This window comes from Molossus molossus, unplaced genomic scaffold (genome assembly GCF_014108415.1).
Source record: "Molossus molossus isolate mMolMol1 unplaced genomic scaffold, mMolMol1.p scaffold_m16_p_13, whole genome shotgun sequence".
NCBI lineage: Eukaryota > Metazoa > Chordata > Mammalia > Chiroptera > Molossidae > Molossus > Molossus molossus.
In genome coordinates, this window is record NW_023425348.1 from 59,453,530 (window position 1) to 59,469,096 (window position 15,567).

At 41.8% G+C, this 15,567-nt stretch overlaps 1 long non-coding RNA gene across 1 annotated transcript; it reads left to right on the forward strand.

Annotated features, from left to right (window-relative positions):
- Positions 1–8,041: 8,041 nt before the first annotated feature.
- Positions 8,042–11,569, forward strand: LOC118628220. Its single transcript, XR_004959267.1, has 3 exons — positions 8,042–8,068; positions 8,162–8,282; positions 11,443–11,569. It is a non-coding gene; the product is annotated as an uncharacterized LOC118628220 (long non-coding RNA).
- Positions 11,570–15,567: the final 3,998 nt, after the last annotated feature.

The window sequence follows — 15,567 nt, forward strand, 5'->3', positions numbered from 1 at the left end:
TATATCTTTAAGTTGTGAACACTAAATTTTTGTACTTGTCACCATACAGTTATCACACTGTTATTGACTATATTTCCCTCCCCTTTTTCATCCATCCCTCTACTCCCCTCTGGCAATCAGTTTTTTGTTTCTATGTGTCTGTTTTGTTTTTGTTTTGTTTTTCATTTGATTTTTTAAAAAAATTTAACATAATTGAAGTCATGTGGTATTTGTGTTTCTCTGTCTGGCTTATGTCACTTATCTTAAAACCCTCTAGGTCTAACCATACACAAATACGAGATTTCATTTTTTATTGAAAAAATGAATATGGTGAGTAATATTTCATTATATATATTTCACATCTTTATCCATTCATCTGTTGGTGGATACCTAGGTGGCTTTCATATCTTACCTATTGTAAATAATGCTTCAGTGATTATAGGGGTGTGTGTTTTCAAATTAGTTTTTGTTTTCGTTGGATAAATACACAGAAGTGGAATTGTTGGGATTTGTGGTAGTTATGTTTTTAGTTTTTTTGGGAATCTCCATACTGATTTCCTTAATGGCTGTGCCAATTTGCATTCCCACCAATAGTGCAGGATTCCCTTTAATCCACATCCTCAGTAACATTTTTTTGTTGACTTTTTGATAATGGCCTTTCTAACTGGTATTTCATTGTAGTTTTGATTTGTATTTTCCTGGTTACAGATTCTGAACATCTTTTCATATGTTGGCCATCTGCATATCTTTGGAGAAATGTCTCTTTCTTTCCTCTGCCCATTTTTTATCAGATTGTTTAATTGTCTGTTACTGAGTTGTATATATGAGTCCTTTCATATTTTGGATATCAGCCCCGTATTGGATATGTCATTGGCCAATATCTTCTCCCATTCAGTAGGTTGTTTTGATGATGGTTTCCTTTGCTGTGCAGAGCCTTTTGGTGTATAGTCCCATTTGTTTATCTTTGCTTGTTTCCCTTGGACAAGAGGACATATCCAAAAACATAACTACCAAGATGTCGAATAATTTACTAATGTGTTCTAGAAGTTTTATGGTTTCAGATCTTATGTTTAAATCTTTAATCCGTTTTGAGTTTATTTTGGTATATGGTGTAAGGGAGTAGTCCAGATTTGTTTTTCTACATGTATTTGTCCAGTTTTCCCAGCACCACTTGTTGAAGACACTGCCATTTCTCCATTGTATATTCTTGCTTCCATTGTTGTTGCTTAATTGACCATATAAGGAAGTGTTTATTTGGGGGCTCTCCACTTTTTTCCATTGATTCTGTGTTTCTGTTTTTGTGCCAGTACCATACCGCTTTGATTATTATAGCTTTGTAGTGTATTTGAAATCAAGGAACATCTCATACATCCAACTGTTCTTTCTCAAGGGTTCTTTGCTGTTTGTGGTGTTTGGTGTTTCCATATTAATTTTAGAATTATTTGTTCTGGGTCTGAGAAGGATTTCATTAAATCTATAGATTGCTTTGGGAAGTATGGACATTTTCATGATAATAATCCTTCTAGTCTATGAGGTTGATATATTTTTCCATTTATTTGTGTCCTCTTCAATTTCTTCAGTGTCTTAGCATTTTCAGAATATAGGTCTTTCACCTCTTTAGCTGAAACCTTAATTTCTAGGTATTTTATTATTTTTGATGCAGTTATAAATGGGATTGTCTTCTTAGTTTCTCCTTTTCATCATTATTAGTGCATAGAAATGTGATGGATTTCTGTCTATTAATTTTGTATCCTGCTACTAAATTTATTCTATTAATTTTTGGTGGATTCTTTAGTATTTTCTATATATAATATGTCATCTGTAAATAGTGACCATTTTATTTATACCCTTCTGATTTGGTTAGTTGGTTTTTGTCTGATTGCTGTGGCTAGGACTTTCAGTACTATGATTGAATAGAAGTGAAAGTGGACATCCTTGTCTTCCTGATCTTAAAGAAAAAGCTTTCATCTTTTTACCATTGAGTATGATGTTAGCTGTGGGCTAATTGTATATAGCCTTTATAATTTTTGAGGTTAGTTCCTCCTATCTCCACATTGCTGAGATGTTGAATTTTGTGAAATGCTTTTACAGCATCTGTTGAGATGATCACAATTTTTATTTCTCCATTTGTTGATGTGATGTATCACATTATTTTGTGGATACTGAACCGTCCCTGGTATAAATCTCACTTGATTATGGTGTGTAATCTTTTTAGTGAATTCAGTTTGCTGGTATTTTGAGAATTTTTACATCTCTGTTCATCAGAGATATTGTTATTTATGGTCAGGATAATGCTGACCTCATAGGATGAGTTGAAGTATTACTTTCTGTTCAGTTTTTGTTTGTTTGTTTAATACTTTGAGAAGTTTAAATATTCTTTAAATGTTTAATGGACGTCACCTGTGAAGGCTTTTGTTTGTTTGGAGTTTATTACTGTCTCAATAGTATTGCTATAGTAGTTGATTCAGATTTTCTGTTTCTTGCTGGTTCAGTCTTAGAAGGTTGTATCGTTAGAGAAGTTCATCCATTTCTTCTAGGTTTTCCAATTTCTGGGTATATAATTGTTCATACTAAATTACATTTAAAGTAATATTGATAGTTATTTTCATTTTATAGTTTTGTGATTTTTTTATAGTTATCTTTTTGCTTTTCTTGTATGTTGATGACTTTCTAAAGTGTCATGTTTGGATTCTTTTTTCTTTATTTCTTGTATATCTTTCATAGATTTTTGATTTGTAGTTATCATGTGCTTCATAAGCAAACTATGTTTATAGCAGTCAATTTTAAGTTGGTGGTCATTTAAGCTCTAACATACTCTAAAATCACTGCAAGTTTTACTAATCCTCCCATTTGTTTTTGTCATTTTTTATCTCTCTTGTCTGTGTTTCTGTATACCCCTTAATTGTACACATGATCTTCCTACTTTTGTCTTTTAACCTTTGTACTAGCTTTATGGTATTCTTTTACTAAGTTCTTTGTCAGTGGGAATTTTTTTCTTTCCAATATTTTCTTACTCATATTTTTTCATTTTAAAGATGTCCCTTTAACATTTCTGGTAATGTTGGTTTAGTGGTGATGAACTTTAGTTTTTGTTTATTGTTTTGTTTTTTGTCTGGGAAACTATCCTTCCATTCTAAATGATAGCCTTGCTTGGTAGAATAATCTTGGTTATAAGTCTTTACCTTTCATTACTTTGAATATTTTGTGCCAATCCTTTCTGGCCTGCAAGGTTTCTGTTGAGAGATCAGCTGACAATCTTATGAAAGCTCTCTTGTACTCTTCTAGATTCTCTCTTTGTCTTTAACCTTTGGTGTTTTCATTATAATGTGTTTTGATGTGAGCCTTTTTGGATTAATCTTGTTTGGGACTCCCTGGACTTACATGTCAATTCCCTTCACCAGGTTAAGGCAGTTTTTAGCCGTTATTTCTTGAAATAGGTTTTCAGTCCCCATTTTCTCTTTTCTCCTGTGATACAGATGTTAGTATACTTCATGTTGTAACAGAGGTCTCTTAAACTATCAATTTTTTAAATTCCTTTTTATTTTTGCTGTTCCATTTGGGTGTTTTCCACTCCTTGTCTACCAGATGGCTGATTTGATCCTTTACTTCATCTCTCATTTTCTCCATCTTATGTATTCATCCGAAGTTCATTGAGCGTCCTTATAACCAGTGTTTTAAGTTCTGTGTGATAGATTGCTTGTCTCCATTTTTTTAGTTCTTTTTGTGGAGTTTTGTCTTGTTTCTTATTTTTTATTTTTTATTTTTTTCATTTGAGACTCCCTGTGTTTATGTATTAGGTATATCTACTACGTATCTTGGTCTTGACATTGTGGCCTTATGTAGAAGGTGTCCTATGGGACCCAGTGGCACAGTCTATCTGATCACCAGAGCTGGGTGCTCAGGGGGTGTCTCCCATGTGGCTTGTGTGTGCCTTCCTGTTGTAGTTGAGCCTCGATTGCTATTGGTACATCAGTGGGTGGGGTTGACCCTTAGGCTGACTGGCTGTGAGAACTAGCTATGACTAGTACAGCAGATGAGCTTTTATACGGGGCTGACCCTGTGGAGCGGGAGTCACTTTAACTGGGCTCTAATGCCAGCTGAGTCTGACTTGGATGTGTCATTTCTAGAGCTGGTTGGGTGGTACTGTGTTGTGGTCTGAAACTGGCCACTGGGTGTGTTGGGTATGGAACTTCTTTGTGGGGCTTGGTTTATGCCAGTCAGCCACCTCTTGTGCCTGGCTTAGGGCCTCTTAGTAGGAGCTACAAAGTGATCTGTTGATTGCGATTTGTGCTGGGCTTGGAAACACTTGGGAGGAGCTATGGTGCAAGCCGAGGCTGGCTGCCCTTTGTTCTAGGCTTGAGATCCTTTGGTGGGACTACAGTGTGAACTGAAGCCAACTGCCAGTTGTGCTGAGCTTGTGGTCACTTAGTTGAAGCTATATGCCAGACCAAGACTGGCTGCCATTTATGCCAGTCTTGGGCCAGCTGATGGGAGTACTGTGCAAGGTGAGACCAGTCACAACTTGTGCTGGGCTTCTGGATACTTAGGGAAAGCTACAAGGCACGCTAAGGCTGGTTGCTGCTTGTTTGGTTGTTTCTGGACCTTTGAGTGTTCGGAGAAAATCTGCATCAAGAGCTGAAGCAGGCCACTTGTGTGGAGGAGCCACTGAAAGAGACTCAGGCAAGGCAGGCAAGTTGGGTGGCACACGGTCTTGGAATCACCAGGGTGAGAGGAGTGGTGTCAGCCAGGTTGATGAAGAGGTCAAATTCGGTGCCTGCCAGTACTTCCATCTCTGGAGTTGCCTCTATCCCTGCCCCTCAGGCCCTTGCCCTGAAGTTACTCATTTTAGTTCCTCCCTGTGTCCCTTTACTAGTTTCTGCCTCTGTACTGGAGCTTAGAGTGCGTGGTCCCTTTAGAAGAACCGCCTCAGCTTTAGAAGAAAAGCCCTTTGTCTTTCTTGGTCACAATCCACTCTGAATTTTTTAGCTAGATGTTATGGGAACTCCCCTTTTCAGCACTGATGCTCCAGGTCAGGGAGCCTGGTGTGGGGCTGGGACCCCTCACTTCTCAGTGGGGACCTCCATAGCCAAGATATCCCTCCTGATTCTTAATTGCCATACAATGGATGTGGGACCTGCCTGTTCTGCCCTTCCTACCAGTCTTGATGTGGCTTCTCTATATTCTTAGTTACAGGAATTCTGTTCAACTACTCTTCAGGTAGTTGTCCATGATGGTTGTTTATTACTTAGTTGTAATTTTGATGTGGTCGTGGGAGGAAGCAAGCACAGTGTTTGTCTAAACCATCATCTGGACTGGAAGTCCTCTAAAGTAATTATTGATAGGTATGTGCTTATTGCCATTTTGTTAATTGTTTTTATTGTTGTTTTTTTGGGTTTTTTTCTGTTCTTTTTTCCTTCTGATTTTTGTGGGGTGGGGTGGGGTGGGGTACTGATTTTCTTCAGTGTTTTGTTTTCCAGAGGTTACCATTAGGTTCATATATATGATAATAGCGGTCTATTTTAAGCAGCTAGGCATTTAAATTCAAATGCATTCTAAGAGTACTACATTTTTACTTCTCCCTCCATATTTTACATTTTTGACATCATAATTTATATTTTTCTGTGTGTAGTCCGATTATTATAGTTTTGCCACTTTTGTCTTTCAACCTTTATATTAGCCTTTTAAATGGTTTCTTCATTGTGTTTATTACATATTTGCCTTTACTAGTGAGATTTCTTTTCTCAATTTTCTTATTTCTGGTTATGGCCTTTTCATTTCTATAGAAAGAAGTCCCTTTAACATTTCTTATAAAGCCAGTTTAGTGGTGGTTAACTCCCTTATTTTTTGCTTTTCTGGGAAACTTTCTTTCCATTCTGAATGATAACCTTGCCTGGTATAGTATTCTAATTTCCTTTCTTTCAACATCTGAAATATTTTCTGCCACTCCCTTCTGGCCTGTAGAGTTGTTGCTAAGAAATCAGCTGATAGCCTTTGAGGGTTTTCCTTGTATGTGACTTTTTGCTTCCTTCTTGCTGCCTACAAGATTGTCTCTTTAGCCTTAACTTTTGCCATTTTAATTATAATATGTCTTGGTGTGGGTTCATCTTGTTTGGAACTCTCTCTGCTTCCTGAACCTAGATGTCATGTTTCCTTCCCAAGATTAGGAAAGTTTTCAGTCATTATTTCTTCAAATACACATTCTGCCCCTTTTTCTCTCATTCTGGGATCCATACCATGTGAATACTAGAGTGCTTGATGTTGTTGTCCCAGAGGTCCCTTGTCCAGTCATCTTTTTTTTTTTTTTCCCATTTTGCTGTTCTGATTGAATGATTTCCACTATTCTGTCTTGCATGATGCTAATCTGTTCTGTGTTAACCTATTGTCAATTCCTTCTAATACGTTTTTTATTTATGTTATTGTATTCATCATCTCAGGTCTTTGTTTGCAGGGGTGGGCAAAAGTAGGTTTATAGTTGTTCATATTTAAAATAACATAATTAATGAGTAATACAGCCCGGCCGGTGTAGCTCAGTGGATTGAACATCACCCATGGACCAAGAGGTCCTGGTTCAATTCTTGGTCAAGGTATGTGCCTGGGTTGTGGGCTTGGTCCCCCAGTAAGGGGTGTGCATGAGGCAGTGGATCAATGTTTCTCTCTCTTCCTTTCTAAAAAAAATAAATAAAAATACTTTTTTTGTTGTTTTTTTAGTCCTCACCTGTGGTTACTTTTTCCATTTATCTTCAGACAGAGTGGGGGAGAGAGGGAGAGAGAAACATCAATGTGAGAGAGACATTGATTGGTTGCCTCCCACACCACCCCAACCAGGGCTGGGGACTGAACTGCAACCGAGGTATGTGCCCTTGACCAGAATCAAACCTGAGACTCTGGTCTGCGGGCCAACACTAACCGCTGAGCCAAACCTGCCAGGGCAATAAAAACATTTTTGTAAGTAGTATAAGAATGAACTTGCATATACAACTGTAAGCCTACTTTTGCCCACCCCTGTATTGCTAATTCTTTGTTGAAGTTCTGCGTTCCTCTATTCTATGCTCTAGTTTATTGAGCATCCTTATGACCACTTCTTTGAATTCTTCATCAGGCAAATTGTCTCTATTTTGTTAGAGTTTTTCTCCAAAGTGCTTTGTTCCTCTATTGGGCATATTCTTCTGTCTCCCTACTTGACTTTCTGTTTTGTTCCCATGAGTTAGATGATATATCTCTTTCCCAATCTTGAAAAAGTGGTCTTTTATAGAAGTGATCACCATGCAGACTATGCCAGGTGGTTTTGGCAGGCAGGCTGGAGTCAGGGCAGGTGCATGCAGTATCTGGTGTGCTGCCCGGCCAGAAGGAGCAGGTTCCAGGCAGGGCAGCCTGGTGTACACATGTGTGGTAGCTCCCTGATCTGGCTGTCCACGGTTAGAACAGAATCAGCTCAGGAAAGCTTGATGTGTGTGCACTTCATTGCCCTTTTAATCCAGGCAGGTGGCCCTGCGTGCTTGTGGTGCCCACTGTTGCTTTATTACCTGAGTTAGCTCTGAGCAAGGCAGCCCTGTGTGTGCACATGCAGCATAGTGGGTGTGTGCAACAGTGCCTTCTACCTGCTGGATCAACTGGGTGGAGTGCTATGGCACCTTCCTGTTCCTGCTCAACTTAGCTCTAGAAGGGGTGGCTGGGGGCACAGTGCAGTGGTCCTGCAGGTCAGCCAGAGCATCTGGATGGGCTCTCACCCACTATCCAAGTGCAGGAGAAACAAACAATGGTGTTCCCAGTTCCTCTGGTCCTGAGGAATTCTCTTAGCTCCTGAAGAGCTTTTTTTTTTTTTTTAATTAAAAAATATTTTTTTTACAGATGTCCCTCTTTTTTCTCCCATTGACACCTTCCACCCACTCCCGTTCCCCTCACCCACCTTCACCGTGCTGCTGTCTGTGTCTATTGGTTATGCATATACGTTCTTAGGTTTATCTCTTACTGCTTTCTCACCTCTGAAGAGCTTTTGTAGTTCCCCAACGTTTGTATGGTCTCTTTTGTTGTGCAGAAGGTATTCAGTTGGCCCTCAGATGTCCCTCAGGAGGAATTGCTCTAAATAGAGGTGTGCATTCAGTGTGTTCTTGGGTGGCAGTGAGTTCAGTGTCCTATGGACCCACCTTAGAATGTTACTTTTTTTCTTTCAAAAATCTTCTAGTCATGTGCTGCTTCATGTTTCGGTCAGTGTCGGACCACATACACAACGGTGATCCCACAAGGTTATATTGGATGAGAACAAAAAGTGGGCAATACTGAAAGAAAAGGCTGGACCTGGTGAGGTGAGTCTGCTAGCGCCAGCTGGTTTAGGTAGAGGCGGCTCAGCATGCTGTCTGCCCACCTGCACCCACCCAAGACGGGCCCAGAGTTGACAAGGGAGCAAGGCGAGCGAGCTGGGGAGAAGGTAACAGTCTTGTGATTGAAAAATGTATTAATAAGTAAAATTTCTCAGATCACTGTTTAAACCTGGGACATGGACAGTACAGAAGAAAGTTTGAAGTGACTATTGTGATTAAACTAATTTTGAGAGCTGAAAGGTCACATTCTTTCAGTAAATTTTGAGGAAATTTTCAACTATCTGGTTGACATCAGTGACCATTTACATACAGGGTTTTCGTTGTATTACTTTGTCTCCATGTAAACCATATCCTGGGTACTTTTAATATCCAAAAACAACTTTACCTCTGAAATCACAAATTTAGAAATTCACCTCTTATCGTAACAGCTCTATTTCTTTACACATGTTCAAATCAGATTATTATCAATCTATTTTCACCTGTCTCATACGCCCTGTCTAGATTTTTATTTGATCTATCAATTCAATATCACTGTTGTCAGTATCCCAACTAACCCTCCCCTATGTAATACCTTCCTGGAAAATCCCGACCCTTGAAATATCTAATCTTCTACAGATTATTTCTAGAGAAAAACACTAAATGCACAAATCAGTATTATGAAAAATGAATGTTAACTGACCTCTACACTGCATGTTATCTTAGCATTTTCTCTAGTCAAACTCTCCTCCCATTCCCCTTACAAACTTTTTAAAACCTCTATGTGACCCTCTCTTCTTCGCTCTTAACATGTCTTTGCCTTTCAGCTTACATAAGAACTATTTTATCAGGCAGAAATTCTCTGAACTTCTCGGGGGGTATGTCCCAAGGACCCCAGTGGATGCCTGCAACTGCAGATAGTACAAAACCCTATGCATAATATGTTTTTTCCTATACATACATACCTATTATAAAGTCTCTATATTAGGCACAATAATAAAAGAATAATAAAATAGAACTATTATATAACAATATACTGTAATAAACATTATGCTGTACTTCCCCTTGTGATGACGTGAGATGATACAATGAAGTAATGACAGCCTTCGGCTACTGCAAGGGTTACCTGAATACAAGCACTGCGATGGCGAGTCAGTTGACCTGGTAACCAAGACAGCTATGGAATGACTGTTGGGCAAATAGTATATACAGTGTGGATTCAGTGGACAAAGGGATGGTTCACATTCCAGGTGGGACAAAGCAGGATGGCTTGAGATTTCATCAAGCTACTCAGAACAGGACACAATTTAAAACTTAAAAATTGTTTCTGTAATTTTCCATTTAATGTCTTCAGATCGCAGTTGACCATGGAAAACTGAAATGACAGAAAGTAAAAATGTAGATAAGGAGTGGGGCTACTGTGCTCCTGAATTGATCCCCTGAAAACTACCTCTCCTTTTGAGGCAGCCTTTCTCCATCTCAGAAGCTCCTCACAAGGTGTCCCCGCTGCAGTTACTAAACAATGCCTTCCCTGTTTCCTCCAACACCCAAAACTTCACTTCCGTCAGCTGCTTTATTCCCCCCCCCCCCCCCATTTATTGGTTTTTAGAGAGAGGAAGGGAGAGGGAAAGAGAAATAGAAACATCTATAAGCGGGAACATCGATTGGCCGCCTTCTGCATGCCCCCCACTGGGGATTTGGCCCACAACTTGGGCGTGTGCCCTGACCAGGAATCAAACCAGCTACCCCTTGGTGCATGGATCAACTGCTCAACCACTGAGCCACACCAGCTGGGCTCTTTTTTCTTTTATAAAGCAGATTATTGGTAGTAAGTTCCAAGTAGAACTTACATGTGGGTCTTTCTTGTCTGGAATATTATCCTTAGGTCAGTAGTTTTCAACCATAAGGGATTTTGCCCACCGAGGAACATCTGGCAATGTCTGGAGATATGTTTGTTTGTCACAACTGGTAGGTGCTACTGGTAGGTAGCAAGGAGAGACAGGGATGTTGCTAAACATCCTACAATGCACAAGACATCTCCTCAACAAAGAATTATCTGGCCCAAAATATCAAGTGTTGATATTGAGAAACCCTATTTCAGACCCAGGTAAAATGGGATACTGCCTTGGGGCCCATGCTAGAGGGCTCTGCATGTTGCAAATACATATTTATCAGAGATGTAAGTACCTCTGTCACTGAGAATCTGCCACAGAGGACTGGCGTGGTGCAGCCTATAACCTTAAATAGTTAACCTTGTGACCACGAAAGTTCTCCACATCTTTTGCCCTATGTCCTTAAAACAAAGGTGACTATGTCCAAAGTGCATGAACATTTGTGGGTGTCGCCACTGCTAATGACAGAGCTCCAGTTCCAGGATACAGGAGAATTAGCATGGCAACGCGTTTCAGTAAGAGAAAGACTTCTCACATGGATGTAATGGATTCTTGCATAACGAAATACTGTTTCCCCAGAGTGGGAAATAGAGTAAAAAGAGCTAGTATTTATATAATTGAAATCCATAAAAGAGAGAACATCGAATATGGGGAAAATAAATTTTTTAAAAAGAGATAAAGGATATCTTACCAAACTGACAAAAAACATCACCCGCATTTGAAAACTACAAATCCCAAACTGGATAAAGACAAAATCACATATAGGCAAATTGTACTAAAAAGAAGAAAAATACATGCAAGAGTGACCACATCATCACAGTGGAGTGAGAAGTCCGGTCCTTTATTTCTCTCCTTAAATTTACAAGTCAGACAAGTATAACTCAACAAAGGATGCCCTACTCAACAAAGGAACATGCCTAAAAGTACATCTGAAGGTGGGCCAATTGGAATGAATATGGAGGTGAGTTGGCAGGATAGACAGGTATGGTTGCCACAGCTGCAGTTTAGTGCCCACCACAGCTCCCAAGAGTGCAGTAGCAGGGGAAGAGTCAGCTGCCACCTTCACACTAAAGCCTGGATTGTAAGAAGAGTAGAAGTAGCCCAGCCAGTGTGGCTCAGTGGTTGAGCATCAACCCATGCATCAAAAGGTCGCCAGTTCAATTCCCAGTCAGGGCACACGCCCAGGTTGTGGGCCCGATCCCCAGTGGGGGGCATGCAGGAGGCGGCCAGTCAAATGTTCTGTCTCACCAATGTTTCTCCGTCTTAAATCCATAAAGGGGGAAGAAAAGCAGAAGTAGTGGTCCCCCAAGAAAAGACATCTCCCATCCACCCTCCCAATCGCAGCAGACATGGATAGAGGTGGCTGGAAAGCTTAAAACACAGCACTGGAGGACTTCCGGTCAAGATGGCGGTAGGTAAACGCGGTATCGCGTCCTCCCACAACCACGTCAAAATTACAACTAAACTACAGAACAGCCATCACTCAAAAATGCCTAAAATCATGCTGAATGGAAGTCCTACAACTACGAAATTAAAGCAGCCGCCACATCCAGACTGGTAGGAGGGGCGGAAGCACAGATGGGCTGGCCCCACACCCACATGTGGCGGATAAAAATCAGGGGGACACCTCAACTGGGAAGGTCCTCCCTGAGGACTGAGGGGTCCCCGTCCCACACCAGGTGCCCCGCTCAGGGTTCCAGTGCCAGGAAGAGAATCCCCATAACTTCTGGCTGGAAAAACCAGCAGGAACTGAGGCAAAGGGAGGCTGAGGCGGCTGGAGCCACAGGCAGCTCCTCTTAAAGGGCCCGTGCACGGACTCCCTCTGAGCTCCAGTGTCGGGGAGGCAGCTCGAGGGGCACCAGAGATATACGGGGAAGAACTGAACTGTTTGGCACTGGAGCGAGGGCTGGAGAGGGGGCTTTCTCCTGGACAGACGTGCTGTCAGAGGCCTTTGCTCCTTTGGTGAGCCCTTCCCTGGGGCGGCAGACGCCTGCCATATGTGGAACTCCAGCAACCTGGTCACACTGTTTGCCCTGCCCTGGTGATTCCCTGAGGCCCCGCCCCACCCAACTTTCGGGCCCACCCAAGCTATTACCAGTTCCTTTACCATAGTAATGGCCTGTCTTGGATCCTGCTTCAGATTTTTCTAAATTCTCTCAAACAAGCAGCATCTGGTCTCAGCGAGCCCCATACCTCTCATGAAGTGGCCCCAGGCCTGGCACTAGAAGCGGCCAGCTGTGGTTCACAACTTGGCTTTGCCTGGGCCCCTCCAAGTCCAGCACAAGAAGCAGCCATCTGCAGATCGCTTTGTAGCTTATGCCTGGTGGCCCCAGATAGAACACAGGCAGTGGCTGACCTTGCTCCTAAGCCAACACACCCAGTGAACAGCTTCAGAACACTGCAAAGCACAACCACCCAACCATCTTCACAAGTGGCACACTCAAGGAATGAACTCAGTGAGTACCAGAGCCCACTGCACAGCTGAAACTCCAAAGAAGTTAGAGGTCAGTGGAGAGTGGGAACAGCCAGTCCTTGCAGCTGATCAGCCTGAATAAAACCCTCTCATTGATGTGGCAACAGCAATCAAGACTCAATTACAACAGAAAGGTGTAAAGTCCACACGAGGAGTGCACCTTGAGGGCCCAGCTGGGAGACCAAGGATGATGTGCCACTGAACCTTACAGGACACCTACTACAATAGGGAACACTAGGAAGCCCAGGAGACATAGCAACTCTACCTAATACATAGAAACAAACACAGGGAGGCAGCCAAAGTGAGGAGACAAAGAAACATCTCCCAAATGAAAGAACAGAACAAAACTCCAGGAAAAGAACCAAACAAAACAAAGATAAGCAATCTAACAGATGCAGAGTTCAAAACACTGTTTATAAGGATGCTCAATGAACTTAGTGAGAACCTCAGTGAACTTAGTGAGGGCCTCAAGCATAAAAAAGGAACAGTCAGAAATGAAGGAGGCACTAACTAAAATAAAGAATAATTTACAACCCTGGCTGGTTTGGCTCAGAGGTTAGAGCGTCAGCCTGCGGTCCAGAGAGACCTGGGTTCGGTTCCTGCTGAGGACATGTGCCTCAGTTGCGGTTTGTCTTGGCCCTGGTTGGGTCGTGCAGGTGGCAACCACTCAATGTGTCTCTTTCATGTTGATGTTTCTCTCTCTCTCCCTCCCACTCTATCTGAACAAAAACTGGAAAAATGTCCTCGGGTGAGGATAAAAAAAAAAGAGAGACAACAATTTACAGAGATTCAATAGTAGAGTAGGTAAAGCCAAGAAGCAAACCATCAATTTGGAATATAAGGAAGCAAAAAACACCCAATCAGAACAGAAAAAAAAAAAAAAGAATCCAAAAAAATGAGGCTAGTGTAAGGAGCTTCTGGGACAACTTCAAGTGTACCAACATTCACATCATGAGGGTGCCAGAAGGAGAAGAGAGAGAACAAGAAATTGAAAACCTATTTGAAAAAATAATGACAGAAAACTTCCCTAACTTGGTGAAGGAAACAGACTTACCAGTCCAGGAAGCACAGAGAGTCCCAAACAAGATGAACCCCAAGAGGCCCACACCAAGACACATCATCATCAAAATGCAAAAGGTTCAAGACAAAGAGAGAATCCTTTTTTTTTTATCCTCAACCAAGGACACCTTTCCATATTTTGTTCAGATAGAGTGGGAGGGAGAGAGAGAGAGAGAAACATCAATGTGAAAGGGACACATCGAGTGATTGCCACCCGCCCAACCCAACGCCAGGGACAAACTGCAACCAAGGTACATGCCCCCAGCAGGAATCAAACCTGGGTCTCTCTGGACCACTGGCTGACTCTCTAACCGCTGAGCCAAACCAGCCAGGGCCAAAGAGAGAATCTTAAAAGCAGTAAGAGAGCCCTGGCTGGTTTGGCTCAGCGGTTAGAGCATCAGCCAGGGGACCAGAGAGGCCTGGTTTGGTTCCTGCTAAGGGCATGGACCTCGGTTGTAGTTTGTCCCCGGACACGGTTGGGGTTGTGTGGGTGGCAGCCACTCGATGTGTCTCTCTCACTTCTATGTTTCTTTCTCTCTTCCTCCTTCTCTCTCTCCCATTCTATATCTCAAGATAAAAGGCAAAAATGTCCTCAGGTGAGGATTGAAAAAAAAAAGAAAAGCAGCAAGAGAAAAGCAGTTAGTTACCTACAAGGGAGTTCCCATAGACTGTCAGCTGATTTCTCAAAAGAAATTTTGCAGGCCAGAAGGGAGTGGCAAGAAATATTCAGAGTGATGAAAAACAAGAACATACAACCAAAACTACTCTATCCTGCAAAGCTGTCATTTAGAATCGATAGACATATAAAGAGTTTCCCAGACAAGAAAAAGCTAAAGGAGTTCTTCACCACCAAACCATTATTATATGAAATGTTGAAGGGTCTTCTTGAACAAGAAGAACAACAACAACAACAACAAAAACATGAATAATAAAATGGCAATAAATACATATCTATCGACAATTGAATCTACAAATAAAATGAACAAGCAGAACAGAAACATTCTCATAGATACAGAGAACATTCTGTTGGTTGCCAGATGGGAGGAGGGTAAGGGGAATGGATGAAAAAGGTGAAGGGATTAAGAAGTACAAATTGGTTGTTAGACTGACAAACCTCAAAGGGAAGGGGAGTGGGGAGGTGGGAAGAAATAAACCAAAGAACTTCCATGCATATATGCATAACCAATGGATACAGACAATAGTGTGGGGAAAGGCAGGAGGGGTGTGGGAGTGGGGAGGAGGGGGCCAATAGTGGAGAAAGAAGGAACATCTTTAATACATTCAACAATAAATATAAGTTTTAAAAATAAAAACAGCGCTGCTGATAGTCCTTACTGGAAAAGAGGCAGAGCCTCAGACCTTAGGGCCTTCATAGCCCCGCCCGTCCCTGCAGAGCCAAGGAAAGAACGCTGAGAGGCCCTAGGCAGGGCCGAGATGCTGAGGACCACTGCTGGCAGGGCAGCAGAGCCACAAGATTGCCAACATGCTTCCCTTGCCCCATCCAACCTGCCAAAGCCAGGAAGAGAACATTGAGATGCTTTAAACAGTATAGCAGGCCATGACAACTTGAACTTGGCCTCCACACCCCACCCATCCTGGAAGAGCCCTATAAAGGCTCAGTGGGCCAGAAAACACAGTGGGCCAGTGACCATTAGTAAAAAATAGGTAGTGCTGGAAGCTTACAAAACCAGTTTACACCCACCACAGTGGTAGTGCCCCATTACTGAGGTGAGCTGGCCATAGAGGTGATACCCACCATCCCAGTGGGTATGCAGCATCTTCTTTAACCTAAGCAACACCACTTCATCTTGATTCTAGAGACACAAATAGTATGGATAAGAGAAAACAAAAACTTGCACTCTGACACCAT